Raw genomic sequence first — 8606 nt, 5'->3', positions numbered from 1 at the left:
TGCGAGTGGATTACGTAATTCCGACCCGCTAATTGGGGGGAATTGTGTAATCCAATGCATGCGATTGATCCGTGGATTACCGCTGATCAAGCGCATGCAGAACCCGTAATTCCTCTCCGGTCATGCGTGACCGGCCTAATGTTAGATCGCTACTTTATCACGTGACCGGGGACCGCTCAACGAGGACACCGGTCACTGCTCCAAGCACTCAGCGACCGTTGGTCGCTGGGAGCAAGAAGATTTAAAATTTCCTGGGCTCCCCGGCTCCTGCGAATGTGTCCGGCGTTTTGCCGGCGGGCGCATACCCAGTAGCTAGCAGGATCCATGGAGGATAATCGCATCTGGATTCAAATGCGGAAGCCTCCGAGAAGATGTTTCATCTCCCCCAACCGATCGCATCGGTGAGGGGAGATGAAACTGCCACTTTTTAAAGAACTTTTACGTGATTGCCATTATGCATTGGGTAACGGCGATCACGTGACCAGTAACCGCATACCGCGGCTCCCCGTGACATCTCCAGGCTCTTGGCTACCTTTTGTAGCCAGCAGCAGGGAGATTTTACATTTCTTGGGCAATATTTCACTTTTGCGCATGCGTCCGCCATCATGCAGACAGGCGCATACGCCGAAGCTGGGGTAAGGTCCACGGATCAACATTCCACCAGGGAACAAATCCGGGACCTTGGGTACGTAATTTCATCCCCCCTTACGGATACGATCCATAAGGGGAGATGAAACTTTAACTTTTTAAACTTTTTTTTTTTTTTTTTTTTACTTTTTAACTTTATATGATCACCGTTATCCGATGGATAACGGTGATCATATGACTGGAAACCGCATACAGCGGTCCCCAGTCATATCTCCCTGCACTCGGCTATCTGTGACAGCCGGGTGCAGGGAGATTTTGAATTTGCCGGGCTCGCCGACTTCTGCGCATGCGCGCCGCATCGGCACATCGCAGAAGCCAGCGGGGGGTCCCGACACTGGCCGGAGGACATCGGCGGACCTGAGGTGAGTATTTTCACCTCCCCTCATGGATCCAATCCATGAGGGGAGGTGAAACTTTTCTTTTTTTACACTTTTTTTCTCTTTTCCGCGATCGTCGTTATCCATTGTATAACGACGATCGCGGTACCGGGGACCGCTCACCGCAGTCCCCGCTGACATCTCCTGCCTCCCGGCTACCTACAGGAGCCGGGAGATTTTAAGTCTCCCGCGCCGCCGGGCCTTCTGCGCATGCGGCTGACGTAATGCCGCCTGGCGCGCATGCGCAGAAGGACGGCTACGGCGCCCGGAGCATCGGGACAGCTGGGAGTCGTGCGGTGGACCTCGGTGAGTAATTTTAGCTGCTCCGATGGATCCGATCCATCAGAGCAGCTGAATCTTTAACTTTTATTGCACTTTTATTAACTTTTTTGCGATCGGCGCTATCTATTGCATAGCGCCGATCGCAATGCCGGGGGGGGGGGGGGGGTCCGAACAGCCCGGGATGACAGCTCCATGCTGTCAGCTACCTGCGGACACCGACAGCATGGAGCTGTCACGTCCACAGCCCAAGGGGCATTATTCTCTGCAGGACACATGTTTTTACGTCCTCAGAGAATAAAGCCCACTTCGGGAGGACGTAAAAACACTATGGGCTGGTCGTTAAGGGGTTAAACAGTGGACGGCGACTAACAGAATGGTATTTAACAAGGAGAAATGCAAAGTCCTACATCTGGGCAAGAAAAATGAAGAAAGCACATACAGAATGGGAGGAATCGGGCTAAGCAGCAGCACATGTGAAAAAGACTTTGTATTGAGAGCACAGAGTCTAGATCACGTGAGGTCATTATCCCCCTCTACTCTTCCTTAGTCAGACCTCATCTGGAATACTCTGTCCAGTTCTGGGCACCCCACTTTAAAAAAGACATAGACAAACTGGAGCAAGTTCAGAGAAGAATTACCAAGATGGTGAGCGGTCTGCAAATCATGTCCTATGAGGAACGGGTAAAGGATCTGGGAATGTTTAGCTTGCAGAAGAGAAGGCTGAGAGGAGACTTAATAGCGGTCTACAAATATCTGAAGGGCTGTCACAGTGCAGAGGGATCAGCCCTATTCTCATCTGCACAAGGAAAGACCAGAAGCAATGGGATGAAACTGAAAGGGAGGAGACAGATTAGATATTAGACAGTGAGGGGGATCAATGAGTGGAACAGGTTTCCACAGGAGGTGGGGAGTTCTCCTTCAATGGAAGTCTTCAGAGGCTGTACAGACATCTGACTGGGAAGATCCTGCACTGAGCAGGGGTTCGGACCAGATGACCCTGGAGGTCCCTTCCAACCATAGGCGTACCGGCAGGGGGTGCCGGGGTCGCAACGGCGACCCGGCCCTTGCGCTTGAGGGGGCCCAGAGGCCCCCCTTCAGCATATACAGCTTTACTTTCACTTCGCGCTGTCGGCCGCCGCTTGCTAAGTTAGTGTGGTCCGGCCGGCCGACAGCACGAGCCAGAGAGTAGAGTAGGAGAAGGGAGGGGGAGGACTTAAAGAGAAGACAGGGGAAGAGGAGGGGGTAGGGGAAAGAGCAGGGAGGACACAGAAGCAGACTCACTGCACCGGGCACAGCACAGCAAGGCATCGAGTGGAGCAGGGATGAGGTCATCTCCCTGCTGCATCCTCCTGCCGACACTGTGTACAGCTGCTCTCCTCAGCAGAGAAGTAGTCCGGGCACCAGGGTATGTATCTGCTTGTCTGCCTGTCTGTATGTCTTTCTATGTGTCTGTCTATCTATCTTGCCTGGTCTCAGATAGATAGATCTATCTATCTATCCCATATATCTATCTATATATCTCCTATCTATCTATCTATCTATCTATCTATCTATCTATCTATCTATCTCATATCTATCTATCCCATATATCTATCTATCTCCTATCTATCTATCCATCCATCTATCTCATATCTATCTACCGTATATACTGGCGTATAAGGCGACGGGGCGTATAAGACGACCCCCCAACTTTCACCTTATACGCCGGTAATACAGTGGAGAAAAAAAAAATCATTACTCACCTCCCCCGGCGTTCTGTCGCGCTCCGGCAGGATGTCGCTCGCTCCTCGTCCCCGGCGCAGCATTGCTTTCTGAATGCGGGGCTTGAAATCCCCGTCTCCAGAAAGCTAATACACACGCCGTCAGCCAGTTACAGCCATTCAATGACATCATTGAATGGCTGTGATTGGCTAAAACACACGTGGCTTCAGCCAATCACACTATTCAATGACATCATTGAATGGGTGTGATTGCTAACACACGTGCGCCTTCAGCCAATCACAGCCATTCAATGATGTCATTGAATGGCTGTAACTGGCTGACGGCGTGTGTATTAGCTTTCTGGAGGCGGGGATTTCAAGCCCCGCATTCAGAAAGCAATGCTGCGCCGGGGACGAGGAGGGAGCGACATCCTGCCGGAGCGCGACAGAACGCCGGGGGAGGTGAGTAATGATTTTTTTTTTTTTACACTTTTTTTTTGTATTACCGGCGTATAAGACGACCCCCGACTTCAGAGCAGATTTTTCGGGGTTCAAAAGTCGTCTTATACGCCGGTATATACGGTATCTCATATCTATTTATCTCATCTATCTCTCTATCTCCATATCTATCTGTCTGTCTATCTATCTATCTACATATCTATCTCTCTATCTCTCACTCCTAGGCCACATGTCCACTTGCTGAATCCCGCAGTGAAATCCGTACATGCCCACGGACATGGAGAGGGAAAATACAATATACTTACCTCTCTGGACGCTGCGGGGCTCCCCTCTGTGCAGGCCTGATCTTCTTTCTTCCGGTCGGCGGGCGAGCTCGGCAGCGTGCCGCGTGCATGTGCACCAATATTTTAAAAAATCTCCTGTTCTCCCGCGTATCCGCGGCACAGCACAAAAACTGCTGCGGCTATGCCGCAGATACGAACATCTTCCATAGGCTTCAACGGAAGCCGCGGGAGCCGTCCGTGTGGCAGATCCGCAGGAAAATAGAGCATGCTGCGATTTCTTCCTGTGCGTGTGACCCGCACTCTGGGAAGGAATCCCATCTGCATGCTTTTAGCTGCCCTAGCGATGCCAATGCATCCCTATGGGCAGCAAGATGCACGAATCTCCCGTGCGGATTCTATAAATCAAATCCGCACGTGGACATTGGCCCTCAGGCATAGCTACGGGGCGAGGGGGAAAAGGGCCTGGGGGGCCCGAGCTGAACCTTTGCACCCGGGCCCCTGAGCCTTTAGGTCCGCTCCTGCATCCAACTACCTTTCTATGCTTTTAAAGGGGTTGTCCCGCGGCAGCAAGTGGGTCTATACACTTCTGTATGGCCATAATAATGCACTTTGTAATATACATTGTGCATTAATTATGAGCCATACAGAAGTTATAAAAAGTTTTATACTTACCTGCTCCGTTGCTAGCGTCCTCGTTCCCATGGAGCCGACTAATTTTCGCCCTCCGATGGCCAAATTAGCCGCGCTTGCGCAGTCCGGGTCTTCTGCAGTCTTCTATGGGACTGCTCGTGTAGAATGCCGGCTCCGTGTAGCTCCGCCCCGTCACGTGCCGATTCCAGCCAATCAGGAGGCTGGAATCGGCAATGGACCGCACAGAAGCCCTGCGGTCCACGGAGACAGAGGATCCCGGCGGCCATCTTCAGCAGGTAAGTATGAAGACGCCGGACCGCCGGGATTCAGGTAAGCGCTGTGCGGGTTGTTTTTTTAACCCCTGCATCGGGGTTGTCTCGCGCCGAACGGGGGGGGGGGGGGTTAAAAAAAAAAAGAAAAACCGTTTCGGCGCGGGACAACCCCTTTAAGTCTGGTGCCCGGGCAGTGCACATGGCTGCCAGTACACACAGATAAGCTATCCTATTTGTGGGCAGAACTGAGGGGCTTATCTGCACGTGCGCCTGCAACCTAGTTGTGCCATGTCCAAGGGTATGTGTTATTTATAATGCTATATCTACTGGCTTGGGTCTTTTGAATATAGTGAGTTGGACCTACTCCTTGCAGAATGTTTCATGTTCATGCAGTGTTTGTCTCATCGGTTTTAACTATGAAACTGTTTATTAGCCCCTTTATGCCCATCTACCAGGAGGCCATTTTTTGTATCTTCAGCTGCGCAGCTTTGTTTTAGCTCGGTTTTTCCTATATGTGTTGATTGCTATATATTATTTAATTTGACTATGAATAAAGCCAGGCTCACATAAGGGATATCTCGGAGCATGCTGGCTACAAGATATAAAAAAAAAAAAGTTTAGTACGGTGGCGTCAGTAGAGCAAAAAAACCTACTCCAACCTACTCAGGGTTCTTCCTCAGGCGTAATGAAAACACGAGACATACACGTGTGGCACACAGCCAGTATGCATGATGTTGTGTACTGGCTGCATGCCACCCTTTCCCATGTACTATCTTGGGGTGTATGCGCACATAACATGCGCCAATATAGAACATGCTGAAATTTTGCTTCTGCAAAAGTCGTGCGAGCGGTAACATTGCCGCCCATGGGCGATTGCTACAGACTATTCTGCGTGCGGAATACGCAACACTGACACGCTCCGTGTGAGACAGCCCTTAGCATGTATGCCTATTTCTATGGGATTCTCTGTGTGGGTAGTTTTGTGTAGGTTTCATGTTTGAGGTATAACCACACATTTATTGGGAATATGTTTGCAGGTTTTGTACCCAAGCAGCAGTCTATGTCCAAAAGTGGCATTTCTGTACCTGGAAGAAGAGCCTAACAATTTATTGGGTTTCTCTGAAGACACAACGCTAAAATGTCGCATCTATAGGGGAAAAAATGTGGTCATCTTCGGGGGCATTCATTTCTGAACATGACATTTCAGAACCCTGCAGGCGCCCGCCAATAGTTTACACTCACAGCATTTCTGCAATCTGGAGAAACTACTTAGTAAAGTATCGGGGATGTTTTTTTCTTCTCCTATTTGCGTTGGGAAAATGAAGACTTTGTGGCTAAATCTACATGTTGGAAAAGTTATATTGTCTGATTATCACAACACTAATTCTATAGAACACCTTGAGCAGTGAAGTTTATAAAATGGGGTCACTTTTGGGAAGGGGGGGGGCACTGTACTGGTACCTCAGGGTTTCTGCAAATGTAACATGGCATCTGAAAACAATTCAAGCAAGAAGCTGCACTGCTAAGCCAAAGAGCGCCCCTTCCCTGTAGAACAAGGGTCCCCAACTCCAGTCCTCAGGGACCACCAACAGATCATGTTTTCAGGATCTCCTATGGTAAGACCACCGGTGGCAATGTCCGAGGACTGACGATAATTACATCACCTGTGCAATATTGTGGAAATCCTGAAAACTGCTGACAGCTTTCCTTTATTTGCAGGGTTTTTTAGGGCTGAGAGTCCACCTCAAATGTAAGAGGACAAGACCGCTGCCTGGCCTCCGGGCACCATAGTGAACATCAGCACCCCATGATCACATTGAGGAAAATCAATGACACTAGCAAGCTCCCCGTCCAAACCAATTATATGTTGTGGCCCGTGGCATGAGGCTGAATGTCCAGGATCGGCACCATCACTGACCGCTGCAGCAGGAAGCCAGCTGTTTATCACTGCCGACTCCCAGAGTACTTCAGGCTCAGCTCCTGGGACCACTCCTGTATATCTACACCAATTAACGAGAACTACTTGTGTGGTACATGTATCACAGATGTGGGAAAGGAAGGGAAAAGGCAATATTAGCAGCTTTGTCAATGATATGTAGGGCAGGGCTGAAACTCCGGGCCCATCCACATCTGCATCAGAGGCTCTGACCAAGTAGTGAAGCATGCTGTGCTATGGATTCTGCTAAAATGCCAGACAGGATGCTGGACAGACCCCATTAGAGTTAAAGGGATCCGTTCATCTCTAGAAGTTCCAGAATTGTTGCTGTCCAGCCCTGAAGGCTGAGCTGAGCAGCAGAACGGTCCCCAAGTCTCAAGCGCAGCTGTGCACGCGGCCTTATGTAAGGGGTGTTGGCAGCACTGATAAAATAAACTGGTCTTCTACAGAAAATGCTGCCACTAATGCCCTGAAGGCAGACTACTTCCTGAAGTGCTCTCCATTCAGCTGCTCCATAGCCAATTAGCATAGTTATTGTAAAAAAAAAAAATTAACTAACTAAAAGAACTCAGCATTTTGCTGCAGACCCCGTCCTGCGGTTCCATCTCAGGCAGATCTGTAAATGATGAGAGTTGTGGTGATTAGATAAACGGTCTTGTCACCGGAGGCCCTAAAAGTGGTCCACCCCACCCCCTTGTCCTATAAGAGCCTCTCGGAGGCCCCTTGTGTGTAGTGACCTCTTCTTCTGCTTGTGTGGAGCTTGTTGACCACTAGATGCCTCTACGACGTAGAGAAGAGATTTCACCCCGTTACTGGAGTCTAAGAGGGGCGCATTATTGGGGTGGGAGAAGCTGTATGGTTGTATCGATGAATTGTCCCCACACCGGCCGTTCTGACCAGACTATTAGGAGGTGTTGGCACATAAGGTGACCGGGCTCAGGACGCCACCTACAGACCATCAGTAAAGAGGAGCATCTGACCAGACTGTTAGGAGGTGTTGGGACCAGTGGATGTGTGAGGGCACACATGGTGACCGCGCTCAGGACGCCCCCTACAGACCACCAGTAGAGAGGAGCCTCTGACCAGACTGTTAGGAGGTGTTAGGACCAGTGGATGAGGGCACACAAGGTGCCCGGGCTCAGGACGCCCCCTACAGACCACCAGTAGGGAGGAGCGTCTGACCAGACTGTTAGGAGGTGTTGGGACCAGTGGATGTGTGAGGGCACACATGGTGACTGCGCTCAGGACGCCCCCTACAGACCACCAGTAGGGAGGAGCGTCTGACCAGACTGTTAAGAGGTGTTGGGACCAGTGGATGGGGGCACACAAGGTGACCGGGCTCAGGACGCCCCCTACAGACCACCAGTAGAGAGGAGCCTCTGACCAGACTGTTAGGAGGTGTTAGGACCAGTGGATGAGGGCACACAAGGTGCCCGGGCTCAGTAAGCCCCATCAAACCACCAGTAGAGAGGAGCATCTGATCGGCCGACAAGCATAAGTAGTTCCAACTATTTCATTGTCCGCCATCCAGAGACAGGTTAAAATAAATACATAAAAGAAATCTGCGCTAATAGGAATACTGATAAGTCCAAATGGTCAATTGGCAAAAGAGATGTTCGTAGACACTTAGCTTGAAGGAGGGGGTGTGATAAACAGAAGCCCCCTCCTAGTAACGGTAATCACACGTTCTGGTTGTAGGGTCCACAGGTTTATTCTTAGTAGCAAACAGATACAAATGGGCAACGGGTTTCAGAGCCACAACGGCTGAGTTCACAAGAACAAATCAACAATGATAGGAATCTAGTGAGCACTGATAATGCAAAGAGAGGAAAACGGTGTATAAAGTTATAGGGAAGCCGCGCGTGGGTGTAGACATACTCCGTATAAAGCCGCGCGTGGGTGTAGACATGCTCCGTTTAAAGCCGCGCGTGGGTGTAGACATGCTCCGTTTAAAGCCGCGCGTGGGTGTAGACATGCTCCGTTTAAAGCCGCGCGTGGGTGTAGAAACACTCCGTATA

Source organism: Eleutherodactylus coqui, chromosome 5 (assembly GCF_035609145.1).
Source record: "Eleutherodactylus coqui strain aEleCoq1 chromosome 5, aEleCoq1.hap1, whole genome shotgun sequence".
Classification (NCBI taxonomy): Eukaryota; Metazoa; Chordata; class Amphibia; order Anura; family Eleutherodactylidae; genus Eleutherodactylus; species Eleutherodactylus coqui.
Note: the sequence above shows the minus strand (reverse complement) of the source record.